The sequence below is a fragment of the Balaenoptera ricei genome, chromosome 3, assembly GCF_028023285.1.
Source record: "Balaenoptera ricei isolate mBalRic1 chromosome 3, mBalRic1.hap2, whole genome shotgun sequence".
Classification (NCBI taxonomy): Eukaryota; Metazoa; Chordata; class Mammalia; order Artiodactyla; family Balaenopteridae; genus Balaenoptera; species Balaenoptera ricei.
The window spans coordinates 40,418,222-40,442,589 of NC_082641.1; the positions used below are offsets into that span (position 1 = coordinate 40,418,222).

Sequence of the window (24,368 nt, forward strand, 5' to 3'; positions counted from 1 at the left end):
AGTTTCCTGTGGGGAAAGATTTCTTGGCTGTTTGAACAAAATTATAGGCATGTTCTTTTGTTGTGCTAAAGAACAGAGCTTCAAAATGGAAAGATTCAAGGAAGACTAAATTATAATAAATACTATGAGAAAGACTACAGAGCTGCTTATGGATAAAAATAACATCAGAAAAGTAGGAATGATGGACAAGAATTTTTGAAAAAGGGGGAAGAAGGGTATATGATGGAATTTTGACTTAGAAAAATCTGGGAAAATGAGAAGATTTTAATCAGATGCTCTGAGGAGTTTAGGAATATGGATAAGTGGAAAAGATCCTTAATGGTATTATGTTATTCTTTGGATCCCCTTGGAAGACTTGGATATAGAATTGTAAAACTTATTTTTGGAGATTGGTTCAAGATGGCAGAGTAGAAGAACATGCGCTCACTCCCTCTAGCAAAAGCACTGGAATCACAACTAACTGCTGAACAATCATCAACAGAAAGACACTGGAACTCACCAAAAAAGATACCCTACATCCAAAGACAAAGGAGAAGCTGCAATGAGAAGGTAGGAGGGGTACAATCACAATAAAATCAAATCCCATAACTGCTGGGTGGGTGACTCACAAACTGGAGAATGACTATATCATAGAAGTCCACCCATTGGAGTGAAGGTTCTGAGCTCCATGTGAGTCTTCCCAACCTGGGGGTCCAGCAATGGAAGGAGGAATTCCTAGAGAAACAGACTTTGAAGGCTATCAGGAGTTGACTGCAGGACTTTGACAGAACTGGGGAAAACAGAGACTCCAATCTTGAAGGGCACACACAAAGTAGTGTGCACATCAGGACCTAGGGGGAAGGAGCAGTGACACCATAGGAGACTGAACCAAACCTATCTGCTAGTGTTGGAGGGTCTCCTACAGAGGTGGTGGGTGGCTATGGCTCACCACAGGGACAAGGACACTGGCAGCAGAAGTTCTGGGAAGTACTCCTTGGCGTGAGCCCTCCCAGAGTCTGCCATTAGCCCCACCAAAGAGCCTGCAGGCTACAGTGCTGGGTCACCTCAGGCCAAACAACCAACAGGGAGGGAACTCAGCCCCACCCATCAGCTGACAAAAGGATTAAAGTTTTACTGAGCTCTGCCCACCAGAGCAACACCCAGCTCTACCCACTGCCAGGACCTCCCATCAGGAAGCTTGCATAAGCCTCTTAGATAGCCTCATCCACCAGAGGGCAGACAGCAGAAGCAAGAAGAACTACAATCCTGCAGTCTGTGGAACAAAAATCACATTCACAGAAAGATAGACAAAATGAAAAGGCAGAGGACTATGTACCAGATGAAGGAACAAGATAAATCCCAGAAAAACAACTAAATGAAGTGGAGATAGGCAACCTTCCAGAAAAAGAATTCAGAATAATGATAGTGAAGATGATCCAGGACCTCGGAAAAAGAATGGAGGCAAATATTGAGAAGATGCAAGAAATGTTTAACAAAGACCTAGAAGAATTAAAGAACAAATAAACAGAGATGAATAATACAATAATGGAAAAAAATATATACTAGAAGGAATCAATAGCAGAATAACTGAGGCAGAAGAACAGATAAGTGATCTGGAAGACAGAATGGTGAAATTCACTGCTGTGGAACAGAATAAAGAAAAAAGAATGAAAAGAAATGAAGACAGCCTAAGAGACCTCTGGGACAATGTTAAACACATCAACGTTCGCATTATAGGGGTCCCATAAGGAGAAGAGAGAGAGTAAGAAACCGAGAAAATATTTGAAGAGATAATAGTCAAAAACTTCCCTAACATGGGAGAGGAAAATGCCACCCAAGTCCAGGAATCACAGAGAGTCCCAGGCAGGATAAACCCAAGGAGAAACATTCCAAGACACATAGTAATCAAACTGACAAAAATAAAAGACAAAGAAAAATTATTAAAAGTAACAAGGGAAAAACGACAAATAACATACGAGGGAACTCCTGTAAGTTTAACAGCTGATTTCTCAGCAGAAACTCTACAAGCCAGAAGGGAGTGGCAGGATATATTTAAAGCAATGAAAAGGAAGGACCTACAACTAAGATTACTCTACCTGGCAAGGATCTCATTCAGATTTGATGAAGAAATCAAAAGCTTTTTAGACAAGCAAAAGCTAAGAGAATTCAGCACCACCAAACCAGCTCTAAAACAAATGTTAAAGAAACTTATCTAGTGGGAAACACAAGAGAAGAAAAGGACCTACAAAAACAAAAACAAAACAGTTAAGAAAATGGTAATAGGAACATAAATATAGATAATTACCTTAAATGTGAATGGATTAAATCCTCCAACAAAAAGACACAGGCTCACTGAATGGATATGAGAACAAGACCCATATATATGCTGTCTACAAGAGACCCACTTCAGACCTAGGGACACATACAGACTGAAAGTGAGGGGATGGAAAAAGATATTCCATGCAAATGGAAATCAAAAGAAAGCTGAACCTGGTCTAGGAAGATTCCACATGCCATGGAGCAACTAAGCCCGTGCACTGCAACTACAGAGCCGGCACTCTAGAGCCTGCAAGCCACAACTACTGAGCCCACGTGCCACAACTACTGAAGCCCATGCACGTAGAGCCCATGCTCCGCAACAAGAGAAGACACTGCAATGAGAAGACCGTGCACCACAACAAAGAGTAACCCCCACTCTCTGCAACTATAAAAAAGCCTGTGTGCAGCAACAAAGACCCAATGCAGCCAAAAACAAATAAATAAATAAATTTATTAAGAAAAAAAAAGAAAGAATGCTGAAGTAGCAATACTGATATCAGATAAAATAGACTTTAAAATAAAGAATGTTACAAGAGACAAGGAAGGACACTACATAATGATCAAGGGATCAATCCAAGAAGAAGATATAACAATTATGAATATATATGCACCCAACATAGGAGCACCTCAATACATAAGGCAAATGCTAAGAGCCATAAAAGAGGAAATCAATAGTAACACAATAATAGTAGGGGACTTTAACACCTCACTTACACCAATGGACAGATCATCCAGAGAGAAAATTAATAAGGAAACACAAGCTATAAATGACACAATAGACCAGATAGATTTAATTGATATTTATAGGACATTCCATCCAAAAACAGCAGATTACACTTTCTTCTCAAGTGCGCACGGAACATTCTCCAGGACAGATCACATCTTGGGTCACAAATCAAGCCTTGGGAAATTTAAGAAAACTGAACTCATATCAAGCATTTTTTTCTGACCACAACGCTATGATTTTAGAAATCAATTACAGCGAAAAAAACGTAAAGAACACAAACACATGGAGGCTAAACAATACATTACTAAATAACCAAGAGATCACTGAAGAAATCAAAGAGGAAATCAAAAAATACCTATAGACAAATGACAAAGAAAACACGATGATGCAAAACCTACGGGATGCAGCAAAAGCAGTTCTAAGAGGGAAGTTTATAGCAATACAATCCTACTTCAAGAAACAAGAAAAATCTCAAATAAACTATCTAATCTTACACCTAAAGGAACTAGAGAAAGAAGAAAAAACAAAACCCAAAGTTAGTAGAAGGAAAGAAATCATAAAGATCAGAGCAGAAATAAATGAAATAGAAACAAAGAAAACAATAGGAAAGATCAATAAAATTAAATGTGCGTTCTTTGAGAAGATAAGCAAAATTGATAAACCTTTAGCCAGACTCATCAAGAAAAAGAGGGAGAAGATGCAAATCAATAAAATTAAAAATGACAATGGAGAAGATACAATGGACACCACAGAAATACAAAGCATCCTAAGAGACTACTACAAGCAACTCTATGCCAATAACATGGACAGCCTGGAAGAAATGGACAAATTCTTAGAAAGGTATAACCTTCCGAGACTAAACCAGGAAGAAACAGAAAATATGAACAGACTGATCACAAGTAATGAAATAGAAACTGTAATTTAAAATATTCCAACAAACAAAAGTCCAGGACCAGATGGCTTCACAGGTGAATTCTATCAAACATTTAGAGAAGAGCTAATACCTATCTTTCTCAAACTCTTCCAAAAAATTGCAGAGGAAAGAAAACTCCCAAACTCATTCTACGAGGCCACCATCACCCTGATACCAAAACCAGACAGAGATACTACAAAAAAAGAAAATCACAGACCAATATCACTGATAAATATAGATACAAAAATCCTCAACATAATACTAGCAAACAGAATCCAACAACACATTAAAAGGATCATACACCATGATCAAGTGGGGTTTATCCCAGGGATGCAAGGATTCTTCAATATATGCAAATCAATCAATGTGATACACCATATTAACAAACTGAAGAATACAAACCATATGATCATCTCAATAGATGCAGAAAAAGCTTTTGACAAAATTCAACTACTATTTATGATAAAAACTCTCCAGAAAGTGGGCATAGAGGGAACCTACCTCAACATCATAAAGGCCATATATGACCAACCCACAGCAAACATCATTCTCATGGTTCTCATCATTCTCCATTTCATGGAGAAAAACTGAAAGCATTTCCTCTAAGATCAGAAAAAAGACAAGGATGCCCACTCTCTCAAAACTATAATTCAACATAGTTTTGGAAGTCCTAGGCATGGCAATCAGAGAAGAAAAATAAATAAAAGGAATAAAAACTGGAAAAGAAGAAGTAAAACTGTCACTGTTTGCAGATGACATGATACTATACATAGAAAATCCTAAAGATACCACCAGAAAACTACTAGAGCAAATCAATGAATTTGGTAAAGTTGCAGGATACAAAATTAATGCACAGAAATCTCTTGCATTCCTCTACACTAACAACGAAAGATCAGATAGAGAAATTAAGGAAACAGTCCCATTCACCATTGCAAAAAAAGAATAAAATACCTAGGAATAAACCTACCTAAAGAGGTAAAAGACCTGTACTCAGAAAACTATAAGACACTGATGAAAGAAATCAGATGACACAAACAGATGGAGAGATATACCATGTTTTTGGATTGGAAGAATCAGTATTGTGAAAATGACTATACTACCCAAAACAGTCTTATCAAATTACCAATGGCATTTTTTACAGAACTAGAACAAAAAAATCTTAAAATTTGTATGGAGACACAAAAGACCTCAAATAGCCAAAGCAGTCTTGAGGGAAAAAAACGGAGCTGGAAGAATCAGACTCCCTGACTTCAGACTATACTACAAAGCTACAGTAATCAAAACAGTATGGTACTGGCACAAAAACAGAAATATAGATCTATGGAACAGGATAGAAAGCCCAGAGATAAACCCACGTACATATGGTCACCTTATTTTTGATATAGGAGGCAAGAATATACAATGGAGAAAAGACAGTCTCTTCAATAAGTGGTGCTGGGAAAACTGGACAGCTACATGTAAAAGAATGAAATTAGAACACTCCTTAACACCATACACAGAAATAAACTCAAAATGAATTAAAGACATAAATGTAAGACCGGACACTATAAAACTCTTAGAGGAAAACACAGGAAGAACATTCTTTGACATAAATCACAAGATCTTTTTTGACCCACCTCCTAGATTTATGGAAATAAAACAAAATAAACAAATGGGACCTAATGAAACGTAAAACCTTTTGCACAGCAAAGGAAGCTATAGACAAGATGAAAAGACAACCCTCAGAATGGGAGAAAATATTTGCAAATGAATCAATGGACAAAGGATTAGTCTCCAAAATATATAAACAGCTCATGTAGCTCAATATTAAAAAAAAAAAACAGCCCAATCCAAAAATGTGCAGAAGACCTAAATAGACATTTCTCCAAAGAAGACATACAGATGGCCAAGAGGCACATGAAAAGAGCTCAACGTCACTAATCATTAGAGAAGTGCAAATCAAAACTACAATGAGTTATCACCTCACAGTGCCTAGAATGGACATCATCTGAAAATCTACAAACAGCAAATGCTGGACAGGGTGTGGAGAAAAGGAAACCCTCTTGCACTCTTGGTGGGAATGTAAATTGTTACAGCCATTATGGAGAACAGTATGGAGGTTCCTTAAAAAACTAAAAATAGAATTACCATATGACCCAGCAATCCCACTACTGGGCATATACCCAGAGAAAACCAGAATTCAAAAAGACACATGTACCCCAATGTTCACTGCAGCACTATTTACAATAGCCAGGTCATGGAAACAACCTAAGTGTCCATCGACAGACAAATCGATAAAGAAGATGTGGTACATATATACAATAGAATGTTACTCAGCCATAAAAAGGAATGAAATTGGGTCATTTGTAGAAATATGGATGGACCTAGAGACTGTCATACAGAGTGAAGTAAGTCAGAAAGGGAAAAAGAAATATCGTATATTAACGCATATATGCGAAATCTAGAAAAATGGTACAGATGAACAGGTTTGCAAGGCAGAAATAGATACACAGAAGTAGAGAACAAATGTATGGACACCAAGGGGGTAAAGCGGGGGGGTGGGTTGGAGGTGGGATGAATTGGGAGATTGGGATTGACATGTATACACTAATATGTATAAAATAGATAACTAATAAGAACCTGCTGTATAAAAATAAATAGATAAAATAAAAATTTTTTAAAAGATAACATATTCTACCTATAATATAAAAACAGAGAATTGTAAAACTAATTTTTTAAAATAATTTTTCCAGAAGTCTTTTTATTGTGGTATAACTCACAAAAATGTACAGATTTTGAGTACAGTTTAATGAGTTTTGACAAAGGTATACAACCATCTAACCACTATCCAAATCAAGATATAGAAAATTTCCATTCTTCCCAGATTCTTTCATCATGTCCAATTCCTGTCACCTTCTACAGAACTGACCAGAGTTCTGACTTCTATAACTGATTTCTCTAACTGCCTATCCCAGAACTTTATATAAAGGGAATTATACAGTAAGGTACTATTTTGTGTCTGGCTCCTTTTTTTGCATTGAGACTGTTGCATATATCACTAATTGATATCTTCTTACAGACAATGAATTACATATGTGAATATACAATTTCAAGTTTGGGGCTAATTAGACTAAAACTGCTATGAATATTTTTATACAAATTTTTGGTGGACTTATATTTCCCTTTCACTTTGGGAAAATACCTAAGAATAAAATAAATGGGCCATTGAGTACTTGTCAATTTAATTTTATAAATATATGCCAAGTGCATTACTGCTAAACAACTCACATCACACCAACCATGTACGAGAGATCCAAAGTTCCTACTCATCCTTGCCAAGGCTTGAATTTGTCAATCTAAATTTTTACTGTTTTAGCAAGTATACAATGATATCACAATGTATAACAAAACATTTAAAAATTTAATTTTGTATTTCCCTGATGACAAATGATGATGAGAGCACTCTTTTCTGTGTTTATTGGTCATAACTATATCTTATTTGGTGAAGTAGCTATTTGTTTTGCCCATTTTTATACTGAGATTTTAACTTTTTATTACAGATTTGTAGGGGTTATCTATATTGGACACAGATCTTTGTCAGATATATGTATTGTATTTTCTTAGTCTTGTGGCATGACTTGTTATTTTCTTAATGGCCTTTTAATGAGCAGAAATTTTTAATTTTGAGTAAGTCAAATTGTCAATTACTTTCTCTTGTTTTATTGCTTTTGATGTCCTGTACTATATATTTTCCTACAATATGTAGCAAAGATCTATTTCTATGCAAAAACTTTGTATTTTCACCTTTTAGATTTAGAGTCATGATTTATCTCAAACTACTTTTTATTTATGGCATGAGGTATGGATCTAGGTTTAATTTTTCTCAGACAATAGGCAGTTGTTTTAAAATCTTTTGATGAAAACGTTTCCTTTTCCACATTGAATTACCTTAGTACTTTTTTAAAAAATCAATTGATTATGTATATATTTAGGTCTATTTCTGAATTCTCTATTCTGTCCCATTGATCTATTTCTATATCCTTGTGCCAATACTATGGTGTTTTGATTACTGTAGTTATATAGTAAATCCTAAAATCAGTTGTATACATCTTCTAAGTTCGTTCTTTTTAAGGTATATTTTGACTGTTGTCAGTCTTTTGAGCTTTTATATACTTCTATACAAATTATAAATTTAGCTTGTCAAATTCTGCAAAAATAAAAGCCCAGTAGAATTTTGACTCAGATTACTCTGAATGTGTACATCAATTTGGGGGAAACGATCTTAACAATATTGAATTTTCCAATACCTTATCATTATATATCTCTCCATTTACTTAGGACTTCTTTAAATTTGTTCCGTAGTCTTTAAGAGGTGTCAATGCAGAGGTCCTGCACATATTTGTTAAATCAATCCTTAAGTATTTTATGTTTTTGAGGCTACTGTAAACAGTATTTTAAATTCTTTTTCTTTCTTTCTTTCTTTCTTTCTTTCTTTCTTTCTTTCTTTCTTTCATTAAATTTTTATTGGAGTATAGTCGATTTACAATGGTGTGTTAGTTTCAGATGCACAGCAAAGTGAATCAGTTATACATATACATATATCCAGTCTTTTTTTTTTAGATTCTTTTCCCATATAGGCCATTGTAGAGTATTGAGTAGAGTTCCCTATGCTATACAGCAGGTTCTTATTAGCTATCTATTTTATATATAGTAGTGTGTATATGTCATCCCCAATCTCCCAATTTATCCCTCCCCCCTCCTTATCCCTTGGTAACCATAAGTTTGTTTTCCACATCCATGACTCTACTTCTATTTTGTAAATAAGTTCATTTATACCCTTATTTTAGATTCCACATATAAGCAATATCATATGATGTTTGTCTTTCTGTGTTTGACTTACTTCAGAGGAACCCTCCAACACTGTTGGTGGGAATGTAAATTGGTATAGCCACTATGGAGAACAGTAAGGAGGTTTCTTAAAAAACTCAAAATAGAGCTACCATATGACCCAGCAATCCCACTCCTGGGCATATACCTGGAGAAAATCATAATTCAAAAAGATACATGCACCACAATGCTCATTGCAGCACTATTTACAATAGCCAGGACATGGAAGCAGCCTAAATGTCCATCAGCAGAGGAATGGATAAAGAAGATGTGGTACATATATACAATGGAATATTACTCAGTAAAAAAGAACAAAATAATGCCATTTGCAGCAACATGGATGGCCCTAGAGATTGTCGTACTGAATGAAGTAAATCAGACAGAGAAAGACAAATAAATTCACCTTCTAATTGTATGTTGCTGATACATGGAATGTGGTTGGTATTTCTATAGTGACCATGATCCTCTGACCTTCCTAAATGTTTTATCAGTTTCAGTAGTATGGTCGTGATTATTTTGTAGTATTTTCTTTGTTAATGAGGAGTTACCCCCTTTCCTGCTTTTAGGCTTTTTCTTTCTTTTGTCTTGAAGATCTAGCTAGGACTTCTAGTGCAATGTTGACTACAGCTGATAAGACCAAATATCCTCAGCTTCTTCCTGACCTCTCAGTATAATGTTAACTCTAGGTTTTTCATAGATGCACTTTATTCAATTAAGTTACTTTTTCCCCTAATTTACTAGGAATTATTATTATTATTATGAATGAGTATTAAATTCTGTCAAATGATTTTTTGGCATAGTTTGAGATGATCATATTTTTTTCAAATAGTCTATAAATTTGTTGATTTTTAATAATTATTTTTCACAAGATAAACCTAATTTGCATTTCTGGAATGAAATCCACTTGTCAGGAGTTATTATCCTTTATTTATGTTGCCAGATATGGTTTAGAAAAGTTTTGTTAAGTATTTTTTGTATCTGTTCATAAAGGATGCTACCTACAATTTTCTCTTGTTGTAAATTCCCTGTTAGGTATTGGTATCAAGGTTCTGCTGGTCTCATAAAGCATTAGAGAATGCTCTAAAATCTATTATTTTCTAAAACAGTTTATGTAAGATTGGCATTGCCTCTTTCATCAATATTTGATAAACAACACCAGTGAAATAATCCTGGCCTGAAGATATTTTGGGGGAATATTTTTAATTACAAATTCAATTTTATTCATAGATATAGAACCATTCAGATTTTATGTTTAATCTCACGTGAGTTTTGGTAATTTTAGTCTTTCGAGAAATTTGTCAATTTTATCTGTTGTCAAATTGTTGGCATAATGTTGTTCAATGTATTCCTTTATAATCCATTTAATATTACTAAAAATTGTTAGTGTTATCTTTTCTTGTGTTCCTGATATTGGCATTGTATGCTTTCTCTCTCTGTGCCTTTCTTAAAATCAGTCTAGCTAAGAATTTACCAATTTTGTTAATATGTTGAGGATTAACATATGCCTCATTTTCTCTACTGTTTTTTTGTTTCATGTTTTATTAATTTATAGTCGTCTTTGTTATTTGCTTTCTTCAGATTTGATTTTCTTTTATTAATGTTTTGCTCTCTAAGGTGAGTAGCCACATAATGCATCTGAAATCTTTCTTCTCCTCTAATAAAATCATTTAAATAAAATTTCTCTTTAAGAAAAAATTTTCATGCATCTCACAAATATGAAATACTGGATTTTAATTATCTTTAATTTTGAAATATTGCCTAATTACCTTTGTGCTTTCTGGTCTTTCATATGTATTATCGAGAAATATGTTATTTTTCAAATATTTGAGAATTTCTAGGTATTTTAAGTATGATTTTCTAATTTAATTTTATTGTAGTGTGAGAAAATTCTCTCTCTCTGTCTCTTTCCTTCTCTTTCTCTATAGACGGATATATAGAGAGATAGAGATAGATATCCATACACATATATAGATATATATACTCATATATACATATATACACCTATATAGACATAAGTATATATTGATTATAGATATAAGAATATACCTATTATAGACATAAGAATATACCTATTATAGTTGTAAACATATTCTATTATACCTATAAGTATATATCTCTTATACATATACATGTATATTTTTATGAATATGTTACATATACACTTATGTAGAGCTATATAGAGATATATATACAATACTATATATCTAGTATAGTATAATATATATATATTTACACACACACACTATGGTATATACTTATATATGTACTTGTATATATACTTTGTCTCTGTCTACCCACACTATTACTATGCAGTATACGGTCTCTCTTGGTGAATGAATATTCTGGTGTTATTGGGTGGAGTGTCTATACATATTAATCGTGCTAATTATGTCAAGTTGTTTGAGAGTATTGTTTAAATCTTCAATATATTTACTTTTACATGTTGTTCCATCAGTTACTGAAAGAAGAGTATTAATATCTTAACCATAATTATAGATTTGTATATTTATAACTATTATCTTCTCAGACTGCATCAAGTATTTTTGAAGCTTTGACGTAAGTATGTCATTTTGTACATACTTATGTAGGATTATTGTTATTGTTATTTTGATGAGTTCATGATATTTCTATCATTATGAAATGACTCTCTTTACTACTGGTAAAGTCTACTTTATTTGATGTATTGCATCCACATCAGTGTTTCCATGCTTAGCATTTCTTTCAGTTCGCTCTTACAATCCTGGTTTCTTATTAGAATAATTCTTTCAATTATATTTAACGTGGTTATTTGATACAGTTCAGTTTAAGCTTATCAGTTTGCTATTTGTTTTTTGTCTTACTTTTGTATGCTTGTTAGGTCCTTCCCTATTTTTCTTTCCCTGAATTGTACATATGTGGAGTGAGACTCACAGGTGAAAGCATCAGTGGGAAAGATGACAGACAGAACACAAATTTGAACAACTTCTCATAAGAGTTTAGTGTTCAGATCATGTCAAGATAGACAGCCTTGCTAAATATCTCGGGTTATAGGTCCTTCCCTATTTTTCTTTGGGCTCATTAACAATTTAAATAATTCATTCTATCACTTTTATTGGATTTTTACCTGAACTTTTTGCATTTTTAATGATTGCTCTAGTGATTATATTATATATCCTTCACTCATCACAGTCTACCATAAATTCATTTTATACCACCATAAGAACCTTAAAAGACCATAATTCTTTTTATGCTCTTCCAGACTTTATGCAATATTATGTCCATACATTTTATAAACATCACTATATACTTTTATCTTTTTTTAAACAGTGAATGAATCATTAAATAATTTTTGAAAAGAAAAATAAACCTTATATTTACCCATAGGTTTACCATTTCTAGTTCTTCTCATGTCTTCTTTTGGATCTGAATTTCCATCTGGATCATTTCTCTTCAGCCTTAATATGTTCTTTTTTGCATTTCTTTTATTATGGGTCTTCTGGCAACATGTTTTCTCAGCTTTTGTTTATCTGAATATATCTTTATATCACTTTCATTTTTTAAGAATTTTTTTCTTAAAAAAAATTATGGATCTCAAATTACGGGCTAAATGTTAGTTTTCCGCTAAGCATTTTAAAGATGTCAAGGTGCCATTTCATTTTCTCTAGACTTCCTTGTGTCTGATGTAAAGCCAATCATCATTTTTATTGTTTTTCCCTCAGTGTTTTTAAGATTTTTTGATTGACTTTTATTTTGTTTTAGCAACTTGACTGTGATGCACCTATGTGCATTTTTTTCTTTTGAATTTCTTTTGTTTGCAATTTGCTGGATTTCTTAAATTTGTGGATGGTTCCTTTTATCCTTGGGAAAGTGTTGGCCAATATTTCTTCAAAGTCTTTTTCTAACAACTATTTCTCTCCATTCTTCTCAAAATTCCAAATGAACTTCATATTAAATCACTTGATGATGTCCTACACATTTTTAGTCTCTCTTTATTATCTTTTATTTATTTATTTTTGCCTGCTTCAGTTAGGATCATTTTTTGTGAGTGCTCTTTAAATTCTTATCCTTTTTTCTGTACTGTCCAATCTTGTGTTAATTATACTCCATGAACTTTGATTTCAGATATTACATAGCCCCATCCTTGAATTTTCCTTTGGCCTTATTAATAGAGTTTTTCTATATATTCTGAATTTTCTTATCTCTTCACCACTTTCATTAACTGTTTTCTGTAGATACTTTAACATATCTACAATGGTAAATTTTAGTTCTTTTCTGCTAATTCCAACATGTCATCTCTAGATCTGTTTCTATTGACTAATTTTTCTCATCATTATAAGCCATGTTTTGGGGCTTCCTTACATGATTGATATATAAATACATAATAATTATTATTTTATACTGGATATATCACTATATACTGAATAGGATTGAGTTTTGTGCTACTAGGCAGTTAAACTACTGTTGGTCACTTTAATCTTGTAGAAGGTTTGGTTTTAGGTGTCTTCAGGGCATATCTACTGATACTTTTTCTTAATAGTAGGCAATATTTATTATTCCTGGTCCTTAGGGATCTTAACTGTAAGATATTATCCTTCTGGAATTTCAACAGATAGCCCAAGATATTTAGCAAGGCTGTCTACCTTGACATGATCTGAACTCCAAACTCTTATGAGAAGTTGTTCAGATTTGTGTTTAGTCTGTCATCTTTCCCACTGCTGCTTTCACCTGTGAGTCTCACTCCACATATGTATAATTCAGAAGTCAATCAAGGATTTGCAGGTGTTTGTTTGCAGGTTTGGGTGCCTCCTTTCTCTGTGTCTCCCTCCTTTTCAGGATTTTGACCCTAACTTATATTGGCTCTGGAAGTCCCAGTCTCTGACTTCTTATCCCATAAAACTCTATTTTATGTTTGAGGTTAATTTTCCATGTAAGAAAAGAACTGACAAATGCCCTCACTAGAGAAGCTAACCAAATGTGGAATTCAAAGGTTTATGTCTTCCTGTTTTTATCTTCCACAGGTTTCTCTCTAGTACCTCAAAAGAGACGGGTTTCTTTTTTTTTAAAGATATTTATCCAGACTTTATAATTGCTATCAGTAGGAGGGTTAATCTGATATAAGTTAATTCACCATCCGCAAGAGTTAAAGTCTTAAAATCACTTAAAATACTCTTTAAATAATAAACTTGTGCATTTTTAATGCGATCCAGTATTTGGAGAGTATACAGATTGTCCACTTTTATGTAGGGCACATTTTAGAAGTTATTATTCTGAATTCTGCACCTAATATATAACATTTCACTGATCCACAGATAATTTTCTGACCACGACAAGAAGCCAAGAGCACACTTGCACCACGATCAAATGGAGGCTAGACTTACAGTGCAGCAGTTGCAGTGGAGGAAACACAAGCATTGTGGCTCTTAGAATAGCACCTCAAAGTCAGAGATGAAGTGGAGACTTTGTGTTTAAACTTATGATTTTGGGAAAATTCTCTGTTCGGAATAGAGTATACCACATGAAATATCAAATTTATGTAGAGTTATATTAATTCACATAATTGAGAAAGTCCATGAGAATATCCTATAGCATTTTCAATTAGAAATTGAATTTTAGCCTAACCTCCATGGACTCCCATTTTTCCTAAGAAAAGTAAATAGCAGCTGCCATGCTCAGTCTAATTCAAGGCATTTTACTCATTTTTTCTGGATGATTCTAGAACTGTGGAAATAGACTGTCACTGAGAAACAATAGATTGTGCAGCCCTTACAACCACAGGTCACATTGTCACCTTGTTACAAGACCTAAAAAAAAATTCATGAAGAACACTCTTCTATGAATGAAAAGAAAGAACTTTGTAACTGATTGAAAAATGCTATTGAAGTCGTTAAAGAGCAGGTCTTTTGAAATATGTGGGTAAGTGAGAGTTTGTACTTCTAGCATTAGAATATATAATATTTATTCAAATGCCCAAAGAATTCCGTTTCTCTGCTGGACAGCCTGACTGCCCAAGAAAAGTATGTTTCAGGAGGGAGTGTTTCTGGGATTCTGATATGATGTTTACAACTGCATTTAAGAATGAAAATTATTGTTCTAAGTGATTTAGGTCTTAAGGATTTGTAGCAGGTCAGCTACAGTGATGGGCACTGTTTTGAGAACTAAAACAAAAGCAAAATGATTTTTTTAAAAAACAAAGAATTCAGGTAAGAAAGAGAGCTGGTTGGCCAATTATTTTAATGGGGCTTAAAAGTCAACAGCAGCAAAGGGACACTTATATGTCAAACATTACTAAAGCCAGTTAGAGAGGATGAAAAGAAAGTTACTCTCATGGAGACTCTCAGAGAATGAGATATCAGAAGGAATCATGGACTTGAAATGTCCAAATTCTCTGGGACCCAAAATGAATGTAGACAATTCACTCTCCTTACATCAGATGTCAACAATCAAGGTTGGAATAGGCAAGAATAAAGGCTGATGCTCAAAGTCAACCAAAAGATAAGCTCAGAACCATTTTGGGTTAGGAATTGCACCCCCTGATTTGTTTGTTCATATGGGTTTTTTTATTGAGGGACAACACTTACCACAAAGGAATCACTTTAGTTAATGGGATGCTAATCTCATAATGTTTTAGGAAACCCCTAGATCATGTAAGAAAGATTGAATTAGATACTGGAACTTCCTAGACATTTTGTGGGTTAGAATGTAAAAGTCCCTGTTTAATTCAGTTGTAAAAAGAAGGATAATTAGTAGCCAACTTCATTCATGATAAAAAAGAATCCTATTTCATTCTTTCTATCTTTATTTGCAGAAGAATCAGTTCTAGTGAGTTTAGGAAGCATTAAACCCAGTTTCAGATATGTTTGTTACTCTGAGAATTCAAATTCACCAATATCTGCTTTGGCTGGATTATGAAAGGATAAAAACCAGCAAGATGAATTGTACAATTTCCCCATTCCCCCCATCTGGGAGGAACCCCACTCCATCCTGGACCAGGAGGAGGAGGAGGAAGGAGTAGGGAAGGAGGAGGGGGAGGAGCATCTTGGCTGTGGAGGACTTCCGGGTGGCAAAAAATACAAATGGTTCTGTGAATTGCAGCAGACAACAGTTATTTAACAGAGACAGAAAATAAGCATTATAGAGTTCTTTCCTATTAGAAATATTAAGAGCAGCTCTTCAAAAAAAAAGGGGGGGGGGGAAGAAAACTTCAGAAGGTAAGAGAATGAGAAGAGAGAAAGTAGGAAAATCAGGACTTCTCTGGTGGTGCAGTGGTTAAGAGTCTGCCTGCCAATGCAGGAGACACGGGTTTGATCCCTGGTCTGGGAAGATCCCACATGCCAAGGAGCAACTAAGCCCATGCACCACAACTACTAAGCCTGCGCTGTCCAGCCCACGAGACACAACTACTGAAGCCCACGTGTCACAACTACTTAAGCCCGTGTGCCTAGAGCCAGTGTTCCACAACAAGAGCAGCCACCAAGAGAAGCCACTGCAATGAGAAGCCTGCGCGCTGCAACGAAGAGTAGTCCCTGCTTGTGGCAACTAGAGAAAAACCCACGCACAGCAACGAAGACCCAATGTGGCCAAAAAAATATAAAATAAATGAATAAATAAAATTAAGAAAAAAACAAAAGCAAGTAGGAAAATAATGGGAAAAACATTAAGGTTAGGAATTTGAGCAAGAATTTATAATGAGATGGTAAGAAAGAGATAATTTCTTTTAGCAATCGCCAAATGAAAAGAAGATGATATTTCGATATTATACTGTATGTTGTAAAATTTAAATTGTTTTTCTGGGTAATGAACTAGCAGTTCTTTTGAGTGCAATACTTATCTAACACAGACCATATGACAGTTATTTTTATCTAAGTTACATTAAACCCATTCTATTAATTCTTTCAAAAAATATGCATCAATGTTAATCATTGGGCTACTTGCAGGGGATATGATGACAGTCAATTCCTGCCCAAATATGGCTTAACATCTGATGACACATTAACAAATTTGCTTTCAACCATCATTTACAGACCATGGTGACATAAATAGTGTAGTTGGCATGACAGTTAGGTTTTCCACTGTAAATTAATAAATTGCAAACCAGTCTCCACTTCCATGAGATTTTTATTTATAATGATGTCATTAGGACCTTATCATCTCTGGGCAAGATTAATTGCTAAGTTTGTCATATAAGATACCACATTTATATAGAAGCATAAAACTTTATTCTAGAAGTAGTATTATAATAAAAATACCATGCTTACTATGAGGCAGTGATTCCAAATTACTTTAATCAAACTATCTCATTTAATAAAAATATAAACACCGTGAATCTATAAGGTAAATATTATTAGTGTACCCATTTCAAACAAAGAGAAATTATACTTCTGAATTTTATTAATTTTCTTGGTGTTAAACAATAATCCATATACTGTTCCTATCACCACTATGGACTACCATATTTTCCTGCGCAGAATCAGGTTTTAAATAATGTTGATGGACGGTTAAAGTGGGAATTTAAATCGTATTGTTGACGGACCTTCAAAATTGTGGTGATTTTCCTATTTCCATAAGCAAGAAAAATCTACTAACAAACCACTCAGATGAATCATCAAGGTATGCTAATAACCACATTGGCTGATAATCTTTAGACTAGTCTTCTCATTTGTGTTTGATAGAAAGTCCATTCTTTTAATTTAAAAAATGCCATATAGCATATCAAATGCTTGAAATTCAAGGTGCTTTGTTCATAATGGTGACAACTGACATGGTCATACAAGGGAAGGCTTCTGAAAGAAAAGAATATTTAAGCTGAAAGGACTTGTTATATGATGAGTATCAGGGTACAAGACAAAGTTTTAGGAATTATTTTATTGTCTGGAATGACAGACTTTCCTCCATGTCGATAGTCTAGTTTCCAGCAACACAGAGTCATCACTTTTACTGGGTCATTACGTTCTGTCTTCATTTACATTTAGACAACACCAACATAGGGAATTGCAGACTGGTCATGAGGGAGACCGCTCAAGTAATTCAGCCTGGTTCAACGTCAGTTCTGCTACTAAAAACTACACTATTTTGGACGAACTGCATAACTTCTTTACATTCAAGTTTCCTGGTAATATGCCTATATCATAGTACCATTTTGGATTTAAGTGCTTGATACATAGTAAGTATTCAATAAGTGTTGGCTACATTTACTAGTCGTTTTGGGTCTTCTATTTAAATGGGCATGTGCTTTAAATCAGGCAGATTCATTCTGCAGTTTCAGGTTTTTTTTAACAGCTTTTGCTGTTAAAAAAAAATAACCATACCTATTTTGTAAGCTTGAGGAGCGGAACAAATAGAATAAAACATATGAGAATGCTTTAAAAATGCAAAACCATAAAAATATAAGGAATTTAAAAGTATATGTTACCTTCTTTGCTTCTCTAATTATGTGTTATGTATGAGTCTTGCTTCCTGAACTTCTTTGAGGCATAGGTCAATCTCATGTTCTTCTTGGAGGTTTCTGATATACCTAGCACAGTGGTAGCATATAGAAGACAACCAATAAGCAACCTCTTATAGGTCTTCTTGATTATAGCATCTAGGTAGTGGTCCTCCTTCCAAATTTATATGGCATTTCTGTACATGTTTTTATATATTTAATGCAAAACTACTTATGTTTTAATTACTTGTGCACTTGTTTTATTTTACCAGAAACAATGCAAATTTCTTATATGAATTAATATATTTGAACATTTAGAACAACAAAGGGTATACAGTAAGCACTACAGAAGGGTTTGCTGTTATAATCATAAGTACTGTCAACATTGCTATTATAATTAGCTATCTTTTTCCAGGTGGGGACCATGTGTACTACTTAGCACCTAGCCAGGTGCCCTAACTGTAAAAATGATATTATTAAATTTGAGCTTTCTGAGTCCTAAAAATAAATATATGCTATTTTCTTAAATGGGCTCATTGCTTTCATTCAGGAGTTTTATGGAATTTAGCAGATTCCTGTGGGAACTTGAATACAGTGCACTTAAGGGGAGTGAGGCAGAAAAAAGGTTAAGAAATCACCTCAGATAGAAAATCCCGTAACATTAACTTCATGCATAATCACATGTGAGCAATGAACAGTATTACAACCAATTTCAATTTATGGAATCAAAATCATGACTGGAGGTCATCTGTCTAATCCTTGAGAATAGCAGCTTTAAAATGAGAGATGTCTGGGTAATAAAATGCCCATTATCTGCTTCTACCCATAGGTAACCTGCTTTTACCCTTCGACCCACGAATCTGCTATGCTGAAATATCTGTGAGAGGGAACGCTTCTGAAAATGACATATTAGAGCCAGTGAATCAGCACATCCAGCAGTGAGATGTCCTTTCTGTATGTCCTGAATTCAGAGACAATGTTCCCAGAAATGGTAATCATTACCAGAGTGAAGGACAGGAAGTTTTCTCATCAATAATTTTAGGGCAAGAGATAGAAATAGAACGAAAAAGGACAGTCATGCTTTAAATACTGTAAGTCTCAAGAAACTTTTATGACCATCCAAATTTCTTTAAAATACCTCAAATTTAAATATATTGTAGGCTCCATCTAGCAGAGTATGTAACTTCTATTTCCCTCCTCCAGAACATGAGAATCACATCTTTTATTATCAAGGAAGTATCTTAATTCTTCCCCCAATTACATTTTAATAAGAAGGTTCTTAACAATTACTCTTAGAATTGTATCCATAGCTTCCATAAATGTTCTGATAGCTAGTTTCATTCATAAACACTGATTAAGTCCTAATTTTGCCCTGAGACTTGCACTGATTGTTGTGTAGGATGCACAGGCAAATAAGACAAGATACTTTCTGTCTCCAAATAGTGAACGATCTAGTAAAAATAAACTCATAATGGGACAAGTGATTTGGTCATCAACAATCCAAGCATCATAAATACCCAAAAAGTTTTCTTTCTCAGTCCACTGCACATTGGATGGTGGATTAAATTCCCCCACTAATTTACATATGTGCACTTGGCTTTCGACTGTGTTGGGATTATATCCAATTTAATCCCTTAGAGAAAAAAAAAAAAAAAAAAACTCCTATGACAACTTTTCTAAGTATGATACTATCTAAAATTTTTGAACATGTGAAGACTAGAAAGAGTCTTAATTTTTCCATTTGTTTTGTAAACCAATATCTTATTAAATTTGAAATAATACCTGAAGTTTATGAGGCATGAAACTAAATGAAATAAAATGAGACATCTTATAATTCTATTTAATTCTTTTCTTTTTATTTTCAACTTCTACACTTATTTGTGTACTTTACCACTGGAAAAATCTTAACCACATGATATTTAGGATCTACTCAGCAAAGAATTGCTTATTCAGCAAATAATTTATGAAGCAGCTATCAAGTGCTGAACAAGACCTGTCCTACAGATACAGGGGGAATATACAAGATAAATCAATGGCCAACTACATATGAGGAAGAATTATAGCTTGAGAGATGACACATCCTGGTTTACTTCACACAGTCAGTTTATGTCAATAGTCCTGGAGTATTTACTAATATCATCCCATTTTATTGTCAAAAGTATACCAGTTTGGAATGTTAATTATATGGTCACAAGAGAGGGGAAAGAGTATGTGTCTGGAGTCAGACAAATTTCAGATTAAATCCTGACTTTGCCTTTTACCTATTCTGTGACAATTGGATCTCATTTTCTTCATCTGGTAAACAGGTATACTACCACATAATTACCTAATTGTGAAAATAAAATGAAGGGTTTGCAAAATGCTTTGCCCTCCCACACCTCACCCCAGGTGACTGGCACCATTGTAGACACATAGTAGACACTCAGTACATATTTGTTAATACTTAGAAAGATACTGCCAGCTACATAATTTGTGGGACCCAATGAAAAATAAAAATGCAGAGTCTCTTGTTCAAAAAACATGAAAAACTACTATTAAAAGCACTAAAATATAAAGCCTTTTCTCTCTTCCACAGACACTCCCTCTCAATGTGTCATAATGTAGTTTTCTATTTAATATTCTAAGTAAAGACAAATTAAATGTTAAAATCATTAGCATGGATTTTGCCAATCACCTTTATACTGTGCAATGCCAGTTTTAACGACAAAGAAAATAGCATTTCACTCATATACAGAATCACCAAAATTACACACTTGTATTCCTTAGCTCATGCTTGCACATATATTTCATTCTTTCCAGAACAGTGAGAAAAGTGCACAAAACTAACTGGTTTTATTTCACTTGATACACATATATTCTATCAGGAGTAAGGAAGAACTGAAAGGAAAAGGAACTATGGGTTGCCCTCTTTTCCTTTCTTTTTGCATCATCATTTTCAAACTAAGTGGTTGGCAACTATAGAGAAGTAACACAGGTTAAAAGATATAAGAGGGTTCCTTGGTCATTGGGTTTTTAGAAGGCCAATGCCTTCCTTCTGTATTCAAAGCAAGTCTGGCTCAAGTAACAGCACAGGTGGTTTCCTGTCAGTGCCCTCATGAACTGAGTGGAAATGTAGCATGTTTATGTTGTACTCTGAGCCTGACTGAACTCCCACAATCATGGATCCATAGGAATTCTGTGCTCCTGGGCATCAGAAATGCTCTATGCACATGACACAGCAAGAACTGGGGCAGACGCATAATGCGAGCCTCTCCTCTGCTCGCCTGCACGTTCCATTGTCTCACTGGATTTCACTTACAAACACAAGTTCAAAGATTATATTATGTAGTAAGGTGGATGGACCTAGAGTCTCTCAGAAAGTAAGTCAGAAAGAGAAAAACAAATACCGTATGCTAACACATATATATGGAATCTAAGAAAGAAAAAAAAAGGTCATGAAGAACCTAGGGGTAAGACGGGAATAAAGACACAGACCTACTAGAGAATGGACTTGAGGATATGGGGAGGGGGAAGGGTAAGCTGTGACAAAGTGAGAGAGTGGCATGGACATATATACACTACCAAATGTAAAATAGATAGCTATTTTGGGAAGCAGCCACATAGCACAGGGAGATCATCTCGGTGCTTTGTGACCACCTAGAGGGGTGGGATAGGGAGGGTGGGAGGGAGGGAGACGCAAGAGGGAAGAGATATGGGAACATATGTATATGTATAACTGATTCACTTTGTTATAAAGCAGAAACCAACACACCATTGTAAAGCAATTATACTCCAATAAAGATGTTAAAAAAAAAAAAAGAATTTCAACACAGTGATGTTAAACCAAGTGACCTTAAAGCCCTCTGAATGACAGGCCCTGTCCTATATCACAGGTCATAAGCCCATGAAGCTGGCCTTATGGAAGTATAGAGAAGCTTTCCTGAGTCAACCATAAGTATCATGGCAATAAACAAGACTGTTAAGGAAAGGTAGAGCCTTTGAAGTAACCAAGGTTGCAAAAGGAACACAAAAATGCCAGAAAGTACTCTATAAAACTGACTCTAACCAGAAGTCCTCTGACATCTACCCAATTACATCCTGCACAATTATTGTCACTCTAAGTAAAAACTCTTCTACTCCTGCATGTACATTACTACTCTTAGCTTTTTACTTTTCACCAAAAGATGAGTTTTACTGATTATCTTATGTCTTTCCCTAAATTGACATAGATAGAACAAGTCTTATTATCACAGTGAGACTGAATTCTCATACTTGCAAAGGTCAATTGAGAGGTCAAGTTCATTTAGACTTTTTTTTTTTTTAATTTATTTTTGGCTGTGTTGGGTCTTCGTTTCTGTGCGAGGGCTTTCTCTAGTTGCGGCGAGCGGGGGCCACTCTTCATCGCGGTGCGCGGGCCTCTCACTATTGCGGCCTCTCTTGTTATGGAGCACAGTCTCCAGACGCGCAGGCTCAGTAGTTGTGGCTCACGGGCCTAGCTGCTCTGCGGCATGTGGGATCTTCCCAGACCAGGGCTCGAACCCGTGTCCCCTGCATTGGCAGGCAGACTCTCAACCACTGCGCCACCAGGGAAGCCCTCATTTAGACTTTTGAACAGATAAAAGACAAAACATTTGTTTTCCTGAGATCAATTGCAATGTTCTATATATGCCAAGTTGTCCAGTGAAACTGTGTCCATATTGCAGTTGTGGAATTTTCCACCTATTTACCTGAATCTGTTGCTGAAATAGCGAGGAAAATAGAGTTTTAATCTACTCACAATCTGATGCAAGTGAGCATGGGAGAACTTGTCTGCATTCTTAAAAAAAAAAAGAATATCTCAATACTTTTATCTCCTTTACATTAGTATCTTGTAATGGGAAGGTTAAGTAAAACCTAAATATTGCAGTTATACTTGTACTGTGTTTATACATTTTTTGGGTGTCCTTTCTGCCTAGAGTTGCATATATTTCTTAGGAAAGTGAGACCAGGGTCAATTGAAAGAGAAAAAAATATTTATTTTATTAATAAAGTAACATTTTTACTATTGACATTAATTTACTACAAGGACAAGATGGTTTTATAATTTAGTGTCATGAACAAAATTTTATTCTAAGAAAAAATTTCCAAGCATCCCAAAAAATCTTGAGAAATTCTGGAAATCAGAAAGTTTTGAAGGACAAATATTATGCTTTAAAATAAAGGTTTTTGACATAAATTAAATATTAAAACTATCAAGCCATTCAAAATGAAAAAGAACATAATTTTGGACATATGTTGTTTGCATGTATGTGTTTGTGGATTTGTATTGTAAATATAAAATAATAAATCTAGGTGCAGCTCTCTATGCTTCAATTCTTCCAGCTACAACTTTACCCCGTTTGAAATAAATTGCACCTTAAATTTGAAGGCAATTTTCAGTAGTTTGGTGTGCAGTACAGATTTCATCTTTGATATTTAGTAAGTCTGAGATCTTTCTAACTTGTGAAGTCTGCATGTCTGCAAACTAGGATGTCTGTATTTGTGTTTATTACCTTTTTCATGCATGCCTTGAAATGACTAAATTACAGGTATTTTACATGTGTTTTGTGGTACAAGACAGATACAGTCCACTGGTATAATTTATCTTGAAATACCCTGTTTTACAAAATTACAGAAAAGCACTGCAATTTGCTCAATTTTTTATTTCTAAGACTATGGTAAAATCTTCAAAGCCCAGAAGATGTCTTCCAGATAAGAACTTAGCCATGCAATAAACAATTTTCATCAAAGCTCTGGGTTTGGGGAAATAGAGTACAATTGTAGATTTAAAATCTTGATGATGTTTCTTACTTATTAGCTATTTTGTCTTTTGTATTTTGATCTAATTCAGCCACCAAAGGCATCAACTCTTATATAAGATTAGATACACACATACACACACACACACACACACACACACACACACACACACAGCGGTCCAAATCAGATTATCTACAATCAAGGTAATTGTGGAGAACAAAATTGTTCATCTGTGCTGTGCAGCTGCCTTTTGGATTTAGCGTTTGATCCCAAGTGACTGCTGAAGTTACAACTATAAAGTGTCCTTCTCTAATCCAGGGGAACTTTTTTACTTTAAAAATCACTTTTTAAAAACTTGTTTTGACTTCTTCATTCTTCCTTGCAGATTTATACATGAATAACCAAAA

General features: G+C 34.6%; 1 long non-coding RNA gene across 3 annotated transcripts in view; it reads right to left on the minus strand.

Annotated features, from left to right (window-relative positions):
• Nucleotides 1-24,368, minus strand: part of LOC132362225 (uncharacterized) — a 745,765-nt gene that overhangs the window by 279,463 nt on the left and 441,934 nt on the right. The gene's annotated exons all lie outside the window — the stretch shown is intronic.